The sequence below is a fragment of the Sminthopsis crassicaudata genome, chromosome 3 (assembly GCF_048593235.1).
Source record: "Sminthopsis crassicaudata isolate SCR6 chromosome 3, ASM4859323v1, whole genome shotgun sequence".
Taxonomy (NCBI): domain Eukaryota; kingdom Metazoa; phylum Chordata; class Mammalia; order Dasyuromorphia; family Dasyuridae; genus Sminthopsis; species Sminthopsis crassicaudata.
This window is the reverse complement of record NC_133619.1, coordinates 591,998,457-592,020,567: the sequence shown is the minus strand read 5'-3', so window position 1 is coordinate 592,020,567 and position 22,111 is coordinate 591,998,457.

Here is a 22,111-nt window from a genome sequence, read left to right as displayed (position 1 = left end):
CAAGGTATAGCATTGTAGCAAATGCTGAGGCAAGCAAGATGTGTTCAGATGAACCAATACTGAATCATTGCTGAACATCCCTTCCATTCTATTGGGAAGTCAACATTAGTTAAATGTCAGATAGTCAATGAGTGTCTCATTTCATTCCACCAATCAGAAGCGATCCAGACTTGACCCAGAACAAACAATTTCATTTCTTCAGAAACAAATATTCTTTGAGCAGCTATCACACAGCATCATTGGAAGGATGCTGATTTTAAAAGATGGATCTTTACTTTAGTAGATAAACATTTACTAAGCACCTACTATATGCCAGGCAATTGATAAACATTTATTAAGCATCTACTCTATGCTAGTCTTTGTGCTAAGTGCTGGGAATATAAAGAAAGGAGAAAGACAGTCCCTGTTTTCAAGGAGCTCATAATCTAGTGGGACAGACAAGAAGGAACAAACAAATGACAAATAGGATAGGATATAGTTTTATATGGGATCAATTTTATTGGAGATAATCAATAGTATACCACTGACAGAGTCAAAGTTTCACAGACTTAGAGATTGTTTAGTCCAATACCCTTCTTTTTCATATGATGAAAATGAAACCCAGGATAAATGTAAGAGGATAAATGACTGTTCATTATTTCAAAATCCTTGAGAGTGAAACCTGTATCCTTTGTTTGCTCAGTACTGCCATGATTCCAAATTCCCCAGAACACGACCTTGTGCATGGAGTCTACTTTAATAGATTAATAATCAGTCATTGAATTGAATCAAGAAAGTCATGGATGACATTTGGGACAAATAGAACTGAATAAGGAAATAGAGATGGGAAAAGGAGAGAAGGGAAAAGGATTGTTTAAGTCAGATGGTCTTATGTGCCCCCACTGTTGTCACACCCCAGGCATGGTAAGGGTAACCATTTGTCTTAAATATGATGACTGCTTTTCTCTAGACCAGACATCCTAGTGGAAGAGCAGCCTCAGGAGTGGCGATTATTCCCTCATGAAAAACAAGGAATAGCTTCTAGACACTGATGGATTCTCTCTGTGGCTCATCTGTATTCCCCGAGCCTTGCTTCTGAACCTCCCTTCCTGATGAAGGCTGCGTGGGGAGGTGGAGCAGGCGCCTCATCTGTCCTCCAGTTTCATCTCATTCCTGGTTACATGTACGTCTGGGTTCTGAAAGCCACCAGTCAGCACTTGGTCGCAGACCTCCAATCTGCTGGGAGCTTTGAGCAGCTCAATTCGGAGGAAGACTTGTACCTGATCAGAATCCTGACTCTTGGCCAACACTGGAATCATGGCAGACAGAAGCCTGTCAGCCTCACATGTTGGAAAGGCAGCATTGATTGGAAATAAAAAGTCTGTGGCCTGAGTATTAGCATCTGGAAAACCATGTCACATGGTTCTAGAGGTAATTGGGAACCACTGAAAATTTGTGAGGAGGGGGGCAACTTGGTCTTAGAATGCTCTTTCTATTTTCAAAAGTTAACAAAGCCATTCGTCCTCCAAACTTCCCTATTTCTGTTGAGGGTACCACTATTCCTCCATGCTCTCTCCCTATTGACATGACTTCCCATCACTTTGCTTGAATATTGTACTGACTTTTGGATATGTAATAATTACTAGAGTGTAAACTCCTTGAGGGCCAGACTTGAAGCTACATATGTTTTAATAATTAACAAAAAATAATAATTCTACAAGAATCTGTTTAGACTCTACTTTGTGCCAGTCCTTTCTCTCAAGGAGTTTTCATTCTTTTGGGGGATAGGTCCATTCTTTCTCTTTTTCCACCTTAGCCTCCTCTTTCCCCTTAGGAATATTAACAGGAGTTGTTCAATGCTTCAAATATATGTACATTATAAAGTATATTTCACACATACACTACAACAACTCTCTCTGTTGATCAGGAGAGATACTTCTCCCCATTTTACACCTGAAGGAAGGGAAATAACCACGTTTACAAATTAATCATTTGATTTTTCTAGCGTTGAATCACAACTAAGGTCCTTTTCACTTGGGGTCAAGACAGCTGGAGTGGAGGGTGGGGAGCAAAGAATCATGGGTGTAATTGTGAGAGGAGATAGGTCATCTGGTCTTCACTCCTGGGAGGATGCGGGGTGGAGAGAAGTGAATTTCCATGGTAGGATGCCGGTGGAGGGAGACTTCCCAGTTCCCAAGGGAGGGAAGACTGTTTTAACTGCTTTGTTAGTACAACAATATCTACAGTTGTCCTGAGGATAGTTATTTTTTGAGGCAGGTGGTGCATTGGAGGACCCCAAGGCAAAAATGGGACTGTGGGGAGGAATTGCAACGCACCCTTTCTCTCCTGCGCTTTGCTCCAAGTCATGTTATCTAATTTAATATGTATGAGTTTCCTCACAACAACTCTATGAGGTAGGTATTATTATTATCTTCTTGTTATAGTGGAGGAAACTGAGGCACAGAGAGGTTGAATGGCTAGGAAAAGGTGGATACTAAGCCTTGAGAGATTGGAGGAGGTCATAGAGAACTAGGAGCAGGATCTCGGTTGGCATTGTGCCCTGGGGACTCCCGTAGGATGGTCTTCTGTGCTCCTACTGATTTGTGTGTGTGTGCTTTTGTGTGTTTTTATGTGGGAGTTATTTGTCAGCTTCCACTTCTCTAACTACATGGCGAAACTAGTGGCTAAGTGTTCCCACAAAACCTACTGGGAAGCAGGGACTAATTAGGGATGGGTCATCTGAAAGTCCAGTTGCTAGGGAGGAATCGGTTGGGAAACTCTGGCTACAAACTCTGGGCAGAAATACTCAGGCCCCCCTTCCCACCTCCTTCCCCCTCACTACCCTAGCTTTGCTTCAGCTTATTTTTAGTCAATGAGAGGCATCAGGGTGTGATTCACAGCATTTCCTTTCAGAGGAGAGACACAGGGCTGTTGGGGAGAGCTCACTAAGTGTGAAGGCTTCAGCTCCATGGCACCTCTCAGATTTGGGGGACTCTGGGAAAGAACGGAATTCTGAGTAATTCCCAAAGGGCTCAGCCTGGTAGTGGTACCTTCCTGGCAAAATAATTGGTAGAGTTAACAGGAACCTGTCTGCATAATGCAGGCCCTCTGGGCCAGAGCCCCAGCAAGGCAGTAATTAAGGTCACATCTGCTTTTGCACTTGTACTCCCCCAAAATAGGCAGCCAATCAGGAGCAGGGAAGGAAGGCCTCTGTTCAGGAAACCGCCTGCCTTCGCCCAGGCTGGGGCATCGTTATTCCTGGCCTTTGCATTTTAAAGGGGGCAGGGAGCTCTGCCCTGGGCTTCCCGCCAGTCATGCCCGAGTGACAGGGAAGCTATGGCAGCCTCAGCTGCCAGGCTGCAGGTCAGCCCTCCTCGGGTGCCGAAAGCCCAGGCTGATGACAGAGGGGCCGGGGAGCTTTTGTTTCTGCCTCTGTCAATGAGAGGGTCCCAGCAGATAATTCTGAAGGTCCCTGTTGCCTCTGACCTGCTGTGATTCTGTGATCACAGGCAAATAGTAATGGATGACTCATATTGTAGGACTTAGGGCTAGCAGTGACCAGAGAGAATATCGATGACACTACCCTTAATACTAACATCACCAATAACAATACTAGCACTTTACAACTGGGGGAAGCAGAGTCTCTTTCTTTTCTTTCTCTTTCTTTCTTTCTTTCTTTCTTTCTTTCTTTCTTTCTTTCTTTCTTTCTTTCTTTCTTTCTTTCTTTCTTTCTTTCTTTCTTTCTTTCTTTCTTTCTTTCTTTCTTTCTTTCTTTCTTTCTTTCTTTCTTTCTTTCTTTCTTTCTTTCTTTCTTTCTTTCTTTCTTTCTTTCTTTCTTTCTTTCTTTCTTTCTTTCCTTCCTTCCTTCCTTCCTTCCTTCCTTCCTTCCTTCCTTCCTTCCTTCCTTCTTTCCTCTCTCCCTCCTTCCTTCCTTCTTTCCTCTCTCCCTCCCTTCCTCTCTCCTTTCCTTCCTTCCTTCCTTTTTCTCTTTCTTTCCTTTTTCTTCTTCCTTCCTTCCTTTCCTTCCTTCCCTCCCTTTCTCTCTCTCTCTCTCTCTCTCTCTCTCTCTCTCTCTCTCTCTCTCTCTCTCTCTCTCTCTTTCTCTCTAACTGAGACAAACAGAGGCTATTTGAGCACAGCTCATATTTTCTGAAGCAGAATTTGAACTCTGATTTTGATTACAAGTCCAATTGTCTTACGTACAGAACCTTTCTCAATTCCCCCAGGAGTTTGGAAAGGAGAAAAGAATAAACATTTATTAAGTACCTACTATGTGTTAAGAGCTTTATAAATATTATCTCATTTTATCCTCACAACAACCCTATGAGACATTATTCTTATTATTCTTATCCCAGTTTTACATGGATGAAACTGAGGCATATAGAGATTAAATGGCATGCCCAGCATCACCTAGGGAATATCTGAAGTAAAATTTGAACTCGGATCTTCTTGATTCTAGGTCCAGAGTTCTATCTATTGTCATTGAGCTGCTTAGGGAAGAATGTTAGTATTCTCATTTAAAATTTTTTATTTTGACAAATAAAAAACCCTTTGAGGTAGAGTTTCTGGATTTAATCATAACATATAAATATAATAAAAATAATAAAATAACCAATTTGATTAAGCTAACTGTCAATCAATCAATTGATGGCCAAACCCATAGAGAACCTGAAATCTTTAAATATTTTTTTTGAAAGGGATACCCCTTACAGGTGAAAATCAACTCTAATCAGTGAACATTTAATGAGGAGGTAGGCTAGATGTCTTTAGCTTTTTTCACTGAGAACATGGCTTGATCATGAGACAGCTTCTTTCAGCTATCTGGACAAGGAATCTCTTTTCCGACTATTCTGATGTTTTTCTCCTTTATGAGTTGGAAATGGAGGGGTACAAAGACATGGCTCCTTTGCCTTGGGTAAGAACTCACCCAAACTGAATTCTATTTACACTCTAAACAGAAGTTAGGTCTCTTAGTTGTGTGGGATCTCACCCAAGATTAAAGAATGTGTTTCTTGAGGGATAAGATAAATCTCATCAATCATTATGTCCCTCAAAGACTAACTTTTTATAGGGTCTAGGCCCTAAATGAGAAAATAAAGGAGAAAAAGCAATATTCCCAAATAATAATTGCTTATTAATATAATAGTAAAATAATTTCTTTCAATTTTTATATATCCTACAATTATATATCTGTGAACATGAGAAAAAGCTACATCCTAAATTAATAATTGCTTATTAATATAATAATAAAGTAATTATTTTTCAATTTTTATATATCCTGTAACTACATCTGTGAACATGGGAGCATAGATTTAGCACTTGGAGTGACCTTAGAAGTCATCCAGCCTTATCCCTGAACTTTACAGATAGGACACAGGGGCCTAGGGAGTAGAAGTAATTGGTTCAAAATTCCACAAGGTCTATTGAAGGAGGCGATTTTTGAGTTGAACGATGAAGGGAGGCAGGGGGTTTCTAAGCAGAAGGAGAGCACTCCAGGTTTGAAGTGGGAGATGGAATATTTAGTATGGAAAACAGCAGGTTGGTCAGTTTAGCTGGGCCAGAAAACACAGAGAGGATTGTAGTAATATGCAATTAGCCCGAAAAGAGAGAGTGGAATCTGATGGCAAAGGGCTTCAAATGAAAATCGAAGGAGTGTGTATTTTGTCTTAGAGGACACAAGGAATCAGGGGAGCTTTTTTAAACAGAGGAGTGTCATGGTCAGAGTTGTGCTTTAAGAATATCAATTTAGCAGCTGTGAGGAGGAAGAATTGGAAAGGGGGGGAAGCCGGATGCAGGGAGACCAATTAGGAGGCCGTTGCAGGAGTTCAGGGGAGAGGGTGTTGTAGTAGGACTGGTGAGAAGGGGGTAGGAGTGAGGGCTGCTGTGGAGGTGAAACAGAAAGGACTCTGTCACTGACTGGCCATGGGAAGGAAGGGAGGAAGATGTGGCCCAAGGCATGTTGGAAGCTACTTTCCATCTTTTGCAGCTGGAGTTAGATCTGCCAATCAATGATCCTACTGGGTGCTAGTGATCTGAAGCTTTCTTGGGAAGTGAACTCAGGAATATGGAGCAGTGTCTTTGTGTAACTAGATAAGGAGGCCTTGGGCATGAGCTGGTACCCCATGAAACTCTGGCCCTAGAATAGCTTGGGCTTGGCTAGTCCATCCAAGCTCCACATATGTGCATGGGTCTCCTTCTTGATCAGGGCTTCACATTCTGGTCTAGGGGAGATGAGTTCTTTCCTGAGTGGACGCCCATGGCTGAGTCAAGACAAGAAGCATTTTTAAATGCTTATTGTATTCCAGGAATGTGAGGGCAGTTAGATGCTACAGTGGATAGAGCCCCAGGACCACCTCTTTGGAAGACACTTGCTAGATGCATGACTCTAGGCAAGTAACAACCCCTATTTGCCTCAGTTTCTCATCTGTAAAGTGGGGACACACTGGAGAAAAAATGGCAAACCTTTCTAGTTTTGTTTTTTTTTTTTGTCAAGAAAACCCCATGGACAAATCCGTGGGATCACATATTCATACACAACTGAACAAACAATGTGTCAGGAGGCATTGTGCTAAGCATGGGGGATAGAAATTTAAACAGAAAGAAAGACAGTCTCTGTCATCAAGAGAGCAATGTCCTCATGAGGGAAGAGCACACATAAAAGAGATCTGGATAGTGCGGGGAGAAAGGCATTGTAGAGAAAGTCTCCCGGAGTCAGGTGTGTGCAGCTTGGAGAAGAACAAACCTATGAGTCCCTTTTAAAAAATGAATCTCCTTGTTGGAACCAACCAGAGGGAGGGCCTGCAGGTCTCTTTGGGCTCAAACGCACAGTCTCACCTACTTTTAAAATCTCTTATTTCCTTCAAATCACTTGTGCATGGCACCTTCTACACCAAGCAACAAGCATTTATTGAGCACCTATTCAGGGCTGCGGGCTGCAGCTATAAATACCAATGAGCAAGTCTTTCCCCTCAAGGGGCTCACTTCTTTTGGGGGAAACATGTATATAGATTAAGCCCATTCAGTTTATTCACAAAGTTGGAACATGATGAATTTCCTGATCCCTTAGATGCCTCCCTATTCCCAATTATATTATATTCATGTAGTTCTCTTATATATATATGTGCATTTCTACATACCTGTTTGTCTCCACAAAGAAGGTGGGCTTCCTGAGGTCAGGAGCCTTTTTATTGTTGTCTTTTTATTTCCATTACCTAGGATACTTGTGTAGCCATTTTTTTTTTTCAGTTTTGTCTAACTCTTTATGACCCCATATGGCAGATACTGGAGTCGTTTGCCATTTCCTTCTTTAGCTCATTTTACGGTGAGGAAACTGAGCCAAATAAAGTAATAGCCACTTAATAAGTATTGCTGATGGTTGGGTAGAGTCCTAGAATGGGCAGTCACTGATGAGCATCAGCCCTGGCCCAGTCAAGGAGAATGGGAACAGGAACACTAGGTGCACCCCTCACACATCCTATGATGGGGATCCAGTTTCTGGTCCATCTGACAATGTCTTGGGACAGCAGGGGCCTATTAAGAACAGATTGAGTATCAGATTTGGTTCCTTAAAGACTTTCCCTTAGGGCTTTCATCAGTGAATGTGGATGCAAAAAATCCTAAATAAAACACTAGCTAGAAGATTGCAACAATATATTACAAAGATTATACATTATGATCAAGTAAAGGTCCCTCGTACTTAGGATTCGGAGGGCCTAAATCCCAGGAGTCTGTGAATAGCTAAAATGAATAACACATGATGAGGAATTCTTTGGAGGGTTTGCACAATGGAACTTTTAAAGTACTTGAAAAATTGCTTCACTTGAATTAGTCCAACATTCTCTTGTTTATACTACTCATTCTTCCCCCCCCCCCCTTGGCTTAATAGAGTAAAGGTAAACTTCTAAACCAGTGGCTGTTCAAAGCATCGCAAATCTTGATTTCCAGAAGCTTAATTAATAGGGGGTTTCACTGTACCAAGATGCAGTTTTTGAAGGTATGTTTTTTATATTTGTCAAATTTTGACAAATTTTGAGTTTTTAAATACTTGGCCATGCCAGATCTCCTTTATAATGTAACTATAACAGATACAATGCACCACAGTGCCTGGCATTTAGATGGTGCTTAATAAATTCCATTTAATCTGATGGACGTGGCTCTTTTCACCAGTGAGATGATTCAGGCCAGTTCCAAAGATCTTGTGATGGAGAGAGCCATCTGCACCCAGAGAGAGGACTGTGGGAACTGAGTGTGGACCACAATATAGTATTTGTTTGTTTGCTTTATTTTCTTTCCCATTTATTTTCTTTTTTGATCTGATTTTTCTTGTATAGTATGATATTTGTAGAAATATAAATAGAAGAATTGCACATGTTTAACATATATTGAATTACTTGCTGCCTAGGAGAAGGGAGGGGAAAATTTGAAACACAAGATTTTGTAAGGATGAATGTTGGAAACTATCTATGCATATGTTTTGAAAATAAAAAAAGTTTTAAAAATAAATTCTAATTGATTGAAAACCAAGTTATTGGATATCTTCTCTGTGTAAGACTGTGCTTCAAGTTTGTGGAGAATGTAGCAGAGCAGCATGAAGAGATGTGGGTTCAAATCTCAGTTCTGTCACTAAATAACAATTTGGCCTTGGACAAGAGACATCCTTTTATATGGGCCTCAATTTCTCCTTATATAAAATGAAACCTGGGGAAAAATGATCTCTGGAGCCCCTTCCAGATCTGGTGTCCTATGGATTTGAAGTGATTTGATTACAGAGGCAATAAAATTGACATGTTTAGGTGTAAAGAGACCACAAGCTATTGTCAATGATGACATGTGAATGGAAAGCTGCATAAAAGATATCACCAAGGACATATTTGATCAGAAAAGGAGGTAGTGGTGAGGATGATGGATAGACCAAGTTCCACACTGGTCTCCATAGTTGTTGCTGTTCAGTCATTTTGGTCCTGTCTGACTCTTTATGAGCCCATTTGGGATTTTCTTGGCAGAGACACTGGTGCAATTTGTCATTTCTCTAGCTCATTTTTACAGATAAGGAAACTGAAGAAAACAGGGTTAAGTGACTTGGCCATGGTCACACAGATAATAAGTGTCTGAGGCTGGATTAGTCTTGCTGGTTCTAAGCTCAGTGCTCTGTGCACTATGGCACCACCTAGCTTCCTGAAAGGACTTTGATCTCTCCCTAACATGAGTGCCCATATGAGATCATCTCCAACTGATCCCATCGACAGCTAGTCTGTACCTCTTTGTTTGTATGTTTCTTGCCCATCAGAAAGGAGCTCTTTGAGGGCATGGATTGTCTTTTGCCTTCCTTGGTATCCTTAGTGCTTAGCACAGTGCCTGGTTCTGCAGTACATAGTAGGCATTTAATAAATGTTTGTTGACTGACAGGCTAAAGCAATTCACATTTTTAATAATATCACAAGATTTTGGGTTCATAGATTTTAAGCTGAAAGGAACCTTAGAAGACATTAAATCCAACCCATTTATTTTACAGAAAAGGAAACTGAGACCCAGAAAGGGGGAAAAGTTTTATCCAAGGTCACATAACTGGTGTCTGTGTCAGGATTGGAACCTAGGGCATCCTGGCTCCAAGTACAACAGCCTGAGTCCCCCTTCTCTTTTCCCCTCAATTGCCTAGTATTTCAAGCTAACAGGACGCTTTGTATACACTAATGAGGGACAAATACAGGGGTACTAAAGACAATTTTACTAAAGATAATCTTGGAAAATGCTATGTGGGTGTAGCTTATCTAAATCCACCTGGAAACTGGAGCAGGAGGTACCCTGGAGGTCACTCAGACCTCCTAGCCAAAGTCCAGCTGAGGTCAGCCAGGTATGGAACCCTGCTTTGCCCAAGAGCTGCTTTGGCTTGCCTGCCTTTTCCTTTCAAAGTAATAGTCTCCTGGGGGTCAAGTGGTGGTTTAAATGGTCAGGATCTCAAATAGGTAACCCTATGTTTTCCTTGCTTCATTCTCACTTTTCCCATTCTTAGAAATTGGAGAGTGAAGGAGATAATTTATGGTTTTGACATTCTGTGTTCTAAGGGCCTGATTAGCAGATATTCTATGTTCTCAGGGACCTCCCAGCTCTGACATCCTATGTTCTAAGGACTCTCCCAGCTCTGACATTCTCTGTTCTAGGGGACTTCCAATTCTGGCATCCTGTGTTTTAAGCTCCCTCCTAGTTTTGATAGTCATCCTGTGTTTTAGAGCCTTCTTAGCTCCATATCAGCTGCCCACTCTAAGATCCCATTCTGTTTTGATATTTTGTGTTCTATATGCTGAGGGTCCTCCTAGTTCTGACCTGTAATTCTATGAGGGATTAAGGGAATTCTTCAAGTCTCATTACCAGTTAACATAATCCAATTTATAAGTATTTATTGAGATATTCCCTCAGGTTGTTATCTTAGCCTATTTTTTTTTTCCTGGGAAGTCTAAGGTGAGGTGGAAAGTGGGTTGTTTTTGAGGACTTGAGTTCTTAATTCAGCCACTTACTCTATGTATGGCTTGAAAAAAACTAATGCTGTTTTTCTGACCTCAGTTTCCTTAACTGTAAAATGTAACGTCCCTTCCAGTTCTGAATCTATGATTATTTGACTCCAGGAGACAAAGTCCTATTTTCATAGTGTCACACAGCTCTAGGAAATGAAGAAAGGCAGCATTCAATCATTGGATCATGGGGTCTCATAGTTGGAAGAGACTTTAAAAGGAATCTCTACTTGGAGCAGGAATTATAGTGTCTCCAGAAGTGGCCATTCATTTTCTACTTGAATATCTCCAGTGATACGAAGCCATTACTAACCTCATGAGGTTGTTGTAAGAAGAGCTTTGTAAACCTTGGAAAACTGTGAACCATTATCAAGCTCATTCTGTTGTTGGACAGCTCTGATGGTGAGTCCTTAATTATATTGAGTAAAAACCTGCCTCACCCTAAAATCCTAACATTGATACTATTTCTGCTTTTTGAAGCCAAGAAATACTAGGGAAACACACATTTAACACATACCTACTATATATCAGGAACTACTATACTATTGTCTCATTTGGTACTCATAACAACCCTGGGAGATAAGGTGTTATTATTATCCCCTTCAGCTGAGGAAATTGAGGCAAACAGAGATTAAATGACTGATTTAGGATCTGAAGCTGGATTTAAACTCAGAATCTCCTGATTCCAGTAATCTATCCATTGTGTCATCTACTTCTCTCCCAACAACTGTTCATGTTTAATATATTTTTGCCCCCTTGTCTTCTCTCATCAGCTTCTCACACTAGCTTTGATCTTGGCCCTAGAATTCCTTAGGAACAAAAGTTGTCCATTAGTCCAGGACTTGTTTACATACCAACCCAGCCTGCTGATGTCACATGGAGTTGTGGGAAAGGATGTGCTCCTCAATACCAACTTTTGGAAAATTCTAAAATTGTTCCTAGAATTCTAGAATCTCAGGGTTGGAAGTGCTTATCTATTTCAACCTGTTCCTGATCAAGATTCTGTTTTATGACATACTTAGAAAGGGGGCCATCAAGACATTGCTTGAAGATTTTCAAAAAAATTTTTTAGAGAGGGGGAGCCTTCTTAGGTAGCCCTGGGCAACTCTACTTATTAGAAAGTGTCTTTAAAATAAACCTATCTCTTCAATGATAAGATGATTCAGACCAGTTCCAATTGTTAGTGATGAAGAGAACCATCTACACCCAGAGAGAGGACGGTGGGAACAGTGTGGACTACAACATAGTATTTTCACTCTTTTTTTATTGTTTGCTTGCATTTTTTTTCTCTTTTTTTTCTGGTTTGACTTGATTTTTCTTGTGTGACAAGATAATTCTATAAATATGTATGAAAATATTGAAATTAACATATATTTTTACCATGTTTAACATATATTGACTACTTACCATTTAGAGGAGGGGATGGGGAAGGGGGAAAAATTGGAACACAAGGTTTTTCAAGGGATAATGTTGAATAATTATCCATGCATATGTTTTGAAAAATAAAAAGCTTTAATAATGGAAAAAAAGAAAAAAAAAACAAACCTAAATTTCTCTGGTGCGAAGCAGAATAAATATAATTCTTCCTCATAAGAAAGAACATTTGGAATACTCAAAAAAAGCTACCATTAACACCTCCCCCACTTTTCTCTTCCTTACTCTGGGTATGGGGGTATAGATATGACATTACTTTAGACTCTGTCTAGGGGACATCCAGAAACAGGTTGGGTCCTTTGATAATGTCCCAGGGTTCTCTTGGCCCAAATAACACAGAACAAAGATGGAGGGGTTGGCATTTGTTAATTGTTATTAGTTTTGGATGATTATCCAGTGAATAAGCATCCTCCAAAGAACCCTTCATGATCATCAGACTGCAGTGTCTAGTGCCGACCTTTAGAGACCAGAGTTGGATAATTATGAAGGGCTGCTTTTCTATAAATATAGATGTTTCATAGATAAAGGTCAACTGAAGGTAGCACAATTTGATAATAATTATAAGTGGTTTGATAATGAATCTGGGCAAGTATTAAGATTAGTGGTGACAGAAGTTTCTTGTTCCAAACCCCAGTATTTGTGCAGGGAATGCTAGCTATCTGGAATTGTGTCCATTTCAACAAACCAAGTTGACTTTAGGAAGAAACAAATTCTCACTTGCTATTGATTTGATCATTTTTGGGGTGTGCTTGTATGGTCGGGGGTCTGCAATGTGATTTGTCTGCATTAGGAATGCCTTCCCTGCAGACAAGTAGCATCTTAACTGCAGCTTATAATCTTAGGAAGTTTCCTGGAGCAATGACAGGTTAAATTCTTGTGCAGTCACACAGTTATGACTATGTGGGGCAGGCAGGGCTCAAATCCAGCCCTTTCTGATCCCTTGATTAATCCTGGATCCATTATTCCATCCTAATCTCTCACTGATTTTATAGATTCAAATCATGCTAGAATGTTAGGACTTGACAAAACTTTAGAGATCATTTATTTTAATCCCCCTTTTATAGATTAATAACCTGAGTCCCTAAGAAAGTATTTCCCCAGAGTTGAAGAAATTCAATATCTGTCATTTGGAGTATTTAGATTTCCTGCCAATGACTCACTGTGTGACCTCAGTAAAGCTCATTTTTCCCTTTAAGTGGCTGTTGGAGAATCTGTAAAACAAGGCACTGGATCAGGTACTCTTTAAAGCCCCTTTCAGCATAGACATTCAATGTTTTGTGTCTCTCGGTCCCTTTTAGTGTTAGCAGTGTTATTATGTTCCATGTTCTAAAGATCCTTTGAATGCTGAAACAATATGGGCCCTCTCACAATCATTGTTCTATATTCTGTGTCCAATGTGCCTTCTAGCTTTGAGGTTCTCTAATCAGAACTCATCTAGCATTTTTTCTTTGTACCACTTATTTTTGCTTAGTTTTGCTTTGTATTGCTATTTAAGCTAGTGTATAGTGTATAGTGTATAGAGTATAGTGTATAGTGTATAGTGTATAGTGTATAGTGTATAGTTGCCTGAATAGTCAGTTGGTATAATTAGTATATAGTTGGAAAGAGCCGGAGGTTGATAGTCTGGAGACCTTGGTCTTTTTTTACTGCTCTAACATTAACTTTAACTGATGTGGGAATATCAATTCCTTCGTCTGAAAATTGTTCATTATCTACTTTACACATTTGATTGATGAATTCAGGAGTTATTAATTTCTCCATTCCCAGTAAAATGGGGATTGACTAGATTGCCTTTAAGGTCCATTCTACCTTTACCAATCTATGAATTTAGAATCTCTGATCTGGAAGAGACTTCAGAGGCCGAGCTATACCTGCCATATGTTTCTTCTATGATGTATTTGACAGATTGTCATCCTAGTTTTTGCTTGAATTGATGAAGAACTAACCATTTCCTAAATACTTTTGGACAGTTCTTCCTCATGTAAGAAGGGTGTTTTACACTCTCAATATCAATTAATGTAAGTCACAAGATGCTTTATAACCTGCTATCTTAGATCGAATTACAGAATCAATCACTGATCAAACACACAAGCTAGATGTCAATAATTATTAGGTCCTCCCTTTAATGAATCAATGTCATTCAAAGATAGGTGACAAACCCTTTCTTGGATAATCAGAGGGCAGTCAGAATGGTGTAGAGAATGAGTCCAGAAGAAGTATCATACTCCCTACCTCTATCATTATTCTCCCTTACACATTGATCTTGTCATTGAAGAGACTAGACTAGTAACTAATTTCATCCATATGAGAGCAAAAAGAGAAGATGAACTAGATACATCAAAGAAAGGCAGCTTCATGGAGATGACCCTTTAGGGCTGAAGAGAAATGCTGCTATAGGTTCTCTGCTAACTACACCAAAAGATCTTTATGAGGACTATACAAAGTGAGAAACACACTTCCAATAATCAGGAGCTGTAGGTTTATTCTTTGCCTACATCTAAACTTGAGCCCACTTTCCTTCAGACTTTGTATATATTTGTGCAGCCTTTTTTGGGGGGATGGAGTGGGGATATTTCTGTACCATTTTTTTATCATGGGATCGCAGTAAATATCTCTTTTGAAGAGACAATTAACTTTGATGGACTGATAATCAAAGGGGAACACACTGGTGGGGGCTCATGGCCCATCTCCACCCTCTCAATATTATTCCCAGAATCATGAGAGGAGAAGTAGTTAATTGTTCTCCGGGGACCCAACTTTCCAGTGCTAATAGAAGTTGGGGAAATAGACTTAGAGGTCGAAGTACACTTATATGAAACTAAAATGAACTTTGCAACTTTGTCTTCCTTGTTCTCCTCTCTGGGCCCAAACAGGTCATATTCCCTCTTCTACATAACAGCAGTTAAAATACTTAAAAAAAGCTCTAATTCTCCACCTTCTTTCATCTTCTATTCTCTGGGCTAAACATTCCCAGTTGCTTCAGCTGGATCTCAAATGGCATGGACTCAATTCCCCTTTCTATCTTGGTTTCTATCCCTGGATATTCTCTGCCAATATCCCTGGATATTGCATCTATTTAGCTCCTTTGTGTGACAAAGACTAGTTTTATTAGCTAGATATTAAACTCTTCCAAAGCCTGGGTATATTTTTTATTTTTAAATATTCTTCTGGTTACATAGCAGATAGGAAATACTCTTCAGAGAGGCAGTATAAACTAGATGTGAACAATTACTACATCCCTTGATTATTGAATGAATTAATCAATCAAATTGTAGTGTGGTAGAGAGAGAGATGGCTTTGAAGTCAGTAAGATTTGGGTTCAAGTCCAACTCTGACACATTATTATATGACCTGGAGAAATAATTTACTTAGGCAACTGAGTAAAAGTTACAGATCCAGAGTGGATTTGTACTAATAGAAATAGTTTAATTCATTGAGATTGACTCAAAATTAAAGGTCCAGGCCAAAAAGAGAAGAAAATTTATTGCATGAAATTCAACTGAGAGTGCGCAACAAACAATTCTCATTCATTGCTAGAAAATGTGGAATTGTGGGAATTAGAGTCCCCTCATAAATAAAATCCCACTTTTTACAGTGACCTCTGTGATAGAATGAAGCATTAGAATTGGAATTTAGTTGAGGATCAACAAATGTTAACAATAACCAATAATTAAATATTTAGTGTTCAATAGAGCTGGGTAACAGTACCACACTTTTCTAGCATATGTCACCATCTAGAATGGTGATGTATTTCAGCTTATATTTTTTTAAATTAAAGCTGAGAGATTCTTTAAAATGAATTAATGACTTTTTTGATCAATTCTATAAATTCCAAATTTTGAAAAGTAGTGTTAGCTAGAATAAAGACCCTCACTGAAATATATTATGAAAAGTAGTAGGGGATATTGGAAAGAACACTGGATCTGGAGTGAGATGACATAGGTTTGAGTCCTCATTCTACCACTTTAGGAGTGTGTGACCTTAATCAAGTCACATACTTTCCCCCTGAATCTCAGTTTCCTCATTTGTAACTTGTATTGTCCCTGTGCAGGGCTCTTATGATGAAAGCATTTTGTAAGTCTTAAAATGGTAGAATGATTGGAATTATTATTAGCATGTGTGTACTTCTCTATGTTCTTATCGACACCTTTTATATCTTGAGTAAATGTGACTACCCTGGATATGGTGGGGAGAAATCCATTATCATTAATATGAGAGAGACAGCATGGGTCCGTGGACAGAGGACATCCTTATAGATTTTCCCTCTGCTTCCCTTCCATCCAGGACAATTGGAGTCTGTTTTGGAAAATGTACCAAAATATCTTTGCTAAGAGTCTCTCATTAAAAAAAAATCCCTCCAGGTTTACAGCTGCCTTCTCAGTGGACACTTTCAGTTTTTTAGAAGTCTTGAAATAGAAGACAGAGGAAGCTGAATGACAAGAGCATCAGGACACAGAGAAAGGCAGAGGGGCATCCACCCAATTAGCAGCAGGCTCAGCTCTCTGCTCTCCCCACTGGGGAGGTGAGAGGAGACCTCTCTCAGGGGCTCCTGCTCCTGACACCCAATTAATCCTCCCTCACCAGCCGACCAAGCAGACCCGGATTCCTGCAGGACACTGCTCAGGAGGGTGCCTGGGGAGTGGAGGGTGTTAATTGAAAGCTCCAGCCCAGACACTTCTCAGCCAGCAGAGATAGCACTCCTCAGCTTACCTCCTGCTAACTTCTGCCTGGGTGCCTCCTAGTCATGGCTTGGGTCTTGGTGGGGAGATGCCTTGTAGGGCTCTCTGGGAAGGGCTTTCATCTTCCAGGGTAGCCAAGTGCAGTTGCTGAAAGAAAGCCCTGCCTTGGAGGGATGAACCAAAGGCAGCAAGAACTCTGGATTCATCCAGGAATTAGGATTGTAGGAGAAATCACAGTCATAGAGTGCTAGAGCCAAAAGATATCGTAGAGATCAGTTCCAATCTCCTTCATATTAGAAATAGAAAAACAACCCCATCAAAGAGGAATGGCTTATCCAGAGTCCCACAGCTAATGAAGGGGATCTGAATCCAGATCTTCAGGAGCAAAATCACAAATGCCAGAACTTGAATGGATCTTGGAAACCATACTATCATCTCACCCTTTTAACAGATGGGGATATTGAGTTTCAAAGAGAAAAAATGATTCGTTCAAGTTTTCATAATAAATTATGGAGGCTTGAATCTAAACCTTCTGATTCTAAGTGCAGTGCTCTTTGGTGACATTGAGGGCTCTGGGGCAGCTGTTTACAAGAGGAAGAAAACAAAAAAGATCACATCAAATCCTTTAGTTTAGCACGGAAGGGTTCCCCCTCACCTTTACCTTCCTTTTTCTCTACTAATGGCTAGTTTTAGACCTATAGGGAAAGTGGGGTGGGTGGGAAGAATCCCTTATAGAGCTTTCTTGAATTCCCACTACTTCCTGCTTGACCTTAGTAAGGGTGTTCTTTTCCTTTTTTCCTTAGACAAAGGTTAGCATTGACTCTTAGTTAAGTGACAATGAGCAAATCTTTTTCTGTGCTTCAGTTTCCCTCTCTATAAAATGACGTGTTAAGACTGGATTGGGTGACATTGAAGAGCTTTTCCTGTTTTGACTGCTTGAAGGTCTCTTTGACCTCTGATATAAGGTTCTAAAGTCCTTTCCAGCTCTGACATTCTCTGTTCTAATATTTGACATTTTCTATGCTAGGGTCCCTCGTGGTGCTGGCATTTCTTGTCCTATGACCCTAGTATAAGGGCTACTTCAGGAAAAAGAGGGATAAAGAAAACATAGATATATAAAACATAGAACTACCTAGTTATAGAAGCCAGAAATTCAAATGGTATTGGTTTTATTTCTGGTACTGACACTGCAGTTTTTTTTCCTGAGGCAATTGGAGTTAAGTGACTTGTCCAGGGTCACACAGTCAGGAAATGTTAAGTGTCTGAGCTCGGATTTGAACTCAGGTCCCTCCTGACTTCAGGGCTGATTTCCTATCTACTACACCAACTAGCTGTGCCCACTGCAGTTTTTAAACTTCTCTGGACCTCAGTTCCTTTATAAATTGAATGAATTGTATGAGTGATCCATGATTCTTTCCAGCTGTAACTATCAATCAGTCAATCAATAAACATTTATCAAATGCTCTCTATAAATCAGGCACTATGATAAGATCTGGAAATAAAAAGACAACAACAAAACAGTTCCTGACCTTGAAGAGATTGCTTTCTTTTGGGGGAAACAACCTGTACATTAAAAAGGTATACAAGGTAATTTGGGTGGGATGGGGTGAGGTGATGGTGGTGGTGGATGGGTGGGTACATGGAGATACTAGTAGCTTAGAGATTATGGGAAAAGGTCTCTCATAGGAAGTGGCACTTGAGCTGATGTGTTAGACCCCATGGAGATGAGGAAGGGCCATGTTCCAGACATGGAGGATAGCTTGTGCAAAAGTGATGGATGTCACTATGACCCCCGAGGCTGGCCAAGGCTCATCTCCTTCTCATCCATGAATGACTGAGTGGAGCCCTTCTTGTACCCTGAAATCCTCTATGGACCCTCTTCTAGCAAGATCTCCAATCCAATCCTTTGTAAGCCTTAAAACACTCAGCAGAGTGAGAAGTCACGACTAACATGGCGGCTCCAAATCCTTATTGGTCTCTTCTCCTTCCACCACCCTTTAGGGTTTTATTCTCTGCAGGCGCCTTCCTCATTTACATTACTGAGTTTTATGGTTTTTTTTCCCCCCTCAATAACTACTCTATACACAACCAAGCTGAAGAAATTATTCTACATTGAAAAAAGAGTGATTCATAATCAGTTTAACTAAACTATACATGACTCGTCCGCTGAAAAATGTAATGTGGAAAGAAGTACAGTAATTGCAAATGTATAGAGGAGAGAAATCTGCCGTCTGCCCATAATAATGCTTTGCATAAAGTTATCAGAGGCTGGCGTCTCTGAGCCTGATGGCTGGGAGTCTGACAGCCCCCACATGTCAGGCCTAGCCTGGGCCAAGTGCATCACTTAGCACGAGAGCCCACATTCAAAAACCTCCCCCCTCCTTTTTTTTTTTTTTTTTTTTTTTTTTTTTTTTTTTTAAAGATTGGCCTCTGGAAGTGACTAGTAGATGACTGGCTGTCTACGTGACCTCAGATAAGGTCTCATTTTTCCCTTTTTATGTTATACCATTCTAGGATCCCTTCCCAGCTCTCTGACATTCATGTTCTAAGATCCCTCCTTGCTTTGTCATTCTGATTTTAATATTATACCTTATAAGGTTAGTTTTCACATTTGATATCTAACAATTCATGATAGAAGATTCCCCTCCTAGCATTGACATTTTAGGATTTTATTATTGAATGTTGTTTATAGTCATTTATATGAAAAGAATTACTGAACTCTTGTTATTGTGTGAAGTCCTAGAAGGGTTACAGGCCTAAGGAAGGACTGGCTCCTGCCTTCAATGAACTCACAGGATGGTAGGGGGAATAGTAACTAAGTAGTAACTACCACTTAGCACAGTGGCTGGCACATCATAGGCACTTAATATTTATTGAATGAATAGTATGATAGGATATGTGATTGCAACTCACATTTAGGTAATGCTTCAAGGTTAACAAAGCACTTTCCTCACAATATCACTGTGGGGTGGTAGGAAAAGTGTGTTATCTCCCTATTTTCTAGAGAAGGAAATTGAGTCTCAAAGATGTTGACCTGCTAGTAAGTGTCTAAGGTGGGATTTGAAAATAAATAATAATAGTAATTGTAATGCTGTTTACAGCAAGGGTATTCATATTCACCAGTAAACAGGGAGTTCCATACCAATGGACTTCTCATCTTCTCTCTTCTTTCCTTCTTTTCTTCCTTCTCCTTTCTCCTCTTTTTCTTCCTCTTCTCTTCTTCCTCTTCCTCTTCCTCCACTTCCTCTCCCATGCTTACATAGCACTTTTCCATTTATTCCACTTATTCCATATTCCACTTATATAGCACTTTTAAGGTTTATAAAATTTTTTACACATATTATTTCATCTGTTCTTTACAATAGTCTTGGGAAGTAGATACTATCTATATCCATATATATCTATCTTTTTCTCCATTTTATAAATGAAGAAACTGAGGCTGAGAGAGGTTAAATATCAAAATCATTATCATCACCGCCACCATCATCATTATTCTCATTTTCTGGATAGGAAATTAAGGCTGAAAGATTCAGTACCTTGCCCAGGGTGATGAAATGATATCTTTTGATTTGTGCATAAATTGGATTTAAAGGAGGCAGAGTTGCACAGTCTCATTTTCTCTTCCAGAATTATTGAGGTCCAGTGGCAAGAGAAAAGTCAAGATGAAGGGTGATAACTTCAAATGCAGTGGATGCCTTTAGCATCTTCAATATCTGACCGGCTCACCCGCTCAAATGGTCTGCTGGACTGTGGCTGCTGCATATGTTGCAGCTTCTCGGAGCCTCAGATGAGAGATGAGTGGATCAGGAAGACACCAACGGTGGGAAGCAGCCTTGAAAAGGGCCTGGCAGTTCTCATCCAAGAGCTATTGGTCTTCCCTGACACCTTGAAGCTTCACCATCAGGGTCATAAGATTAGTGCATCTCCTGGCTCCAAGTTAGGCTCGCTGTCTATTATATACAAGTAGTTCAGAGGAGTATTATATACAAGTAGATCACTGCCAGATTGTGAGGTTGGGAGATGAGGGAGATGAGTTAGTCTGGAAGGATAAGTAGTATTTCTGTTGTTGAGGAGAGATCATTGGGATGGAACTCAAAAGGGAGGTACATTCTGGTTGCTTACTGCTACTCATTCAACTCCTTTGAGCTTTAGTTTCTTCCTGTGAAATGAGAGAGTTGAGAGGCTCTCAACCAGCCAATTGAGCACCCCTGGAGGCTGGGGAGTTATTGCAGGGGATTTGGAAGTCTGAATGCTAAGCATTGTCATTTGGTTCTTAATTTAGCTCCAACAAAATATGCAGTGTGACTCAGGGTAAGAAATAAGCAAATGTACCTTCTGTAGGCTGAATAAATGTGTCTCACACATATATGTATTATGATTTTCCAAATGCATTCAAAATCTGAAGTAGCTTTCTGTCATATGCATTTCCTCAATCAATACAAATACTATCATGGGGGGATTGGAGGAATTTATTTTTTTATATTGACAAGAGCTGTTGATATTTGAAAATACTGGAAACCACTGGCTTAGCTAATTTTTAGGTTTCTTCCAGTTCTATATTTTACAAGTTGCTGTATTTCTATGAATCTTAGTTTCCTTGTCTTTAATATGGGGATAATAACACTTTATTTCACAGGGTCAATATAAATGAAGTGTTTTGTAAACTATAAAGTGCCCAATAACATTCGTTGATGTTTTTTGTGATTAAAATACTTTATATGTTGCTGTTCAGTCATTTTAAAAGTCATATTCAATTCTTTATGATCCCATTTGGACTTTTCTTGGCAAAGATACTAGAGTCATTTGCCATTTTCTTCTCTGACTTATTTTTCAAATGAGGAAACTGAAGCAAACATGGTTAAGTGACTTGTTGAGGGTCATTCAGCTAGTAAATGTCTGAGACTGGATTTGAACTAGAGTCTTCCTGATTGTAGATCTGGTACTCTATCCACTGTGCCATCTAGCTGCTCCATTTTATAGGTACTATTTCATTTGTGCCTCCTAGTGGCCCTGTGAAACTTAATGCTGCCTAGGGAAAATTCCATTTCAGTCAGGTAAGATGGTAATACAGGTAATAATTTGTCTACAGGTGCAGTCATTCCAGGAGTAGATGGTCCATCCATCAGTTGATCCAACTCTTACTCTGTGTATGCTTAATAGGGGGAAGGTAGGCTCTAGGACAAGATTTAATGGTGGCAATGGGTGCAGTTAGGACTATAAAGTGGCACTTGGGAAGTGTTCTCTCTAGGGAGGTGTCATGAGGCGTACCTCTTCCCCCACCATCTGATATCTTTTTTCTTTTCTAAATATTGGTATCTTGGGGCAAAGGGTTATTAATTCTAGGCTAGTCATTTGTGATGAAGAAAACTTTAGATATTGTTACACCCATTTTTTTTCTGATGAGGAAACTGAGATTGATTGTGTCCTATGTGTCAGAAGTAGGATATGAACCCAATGGAAAAAGTATTGACATTGGAACCAGAGGATCTGCTTTCAAATATACATCCTATAATT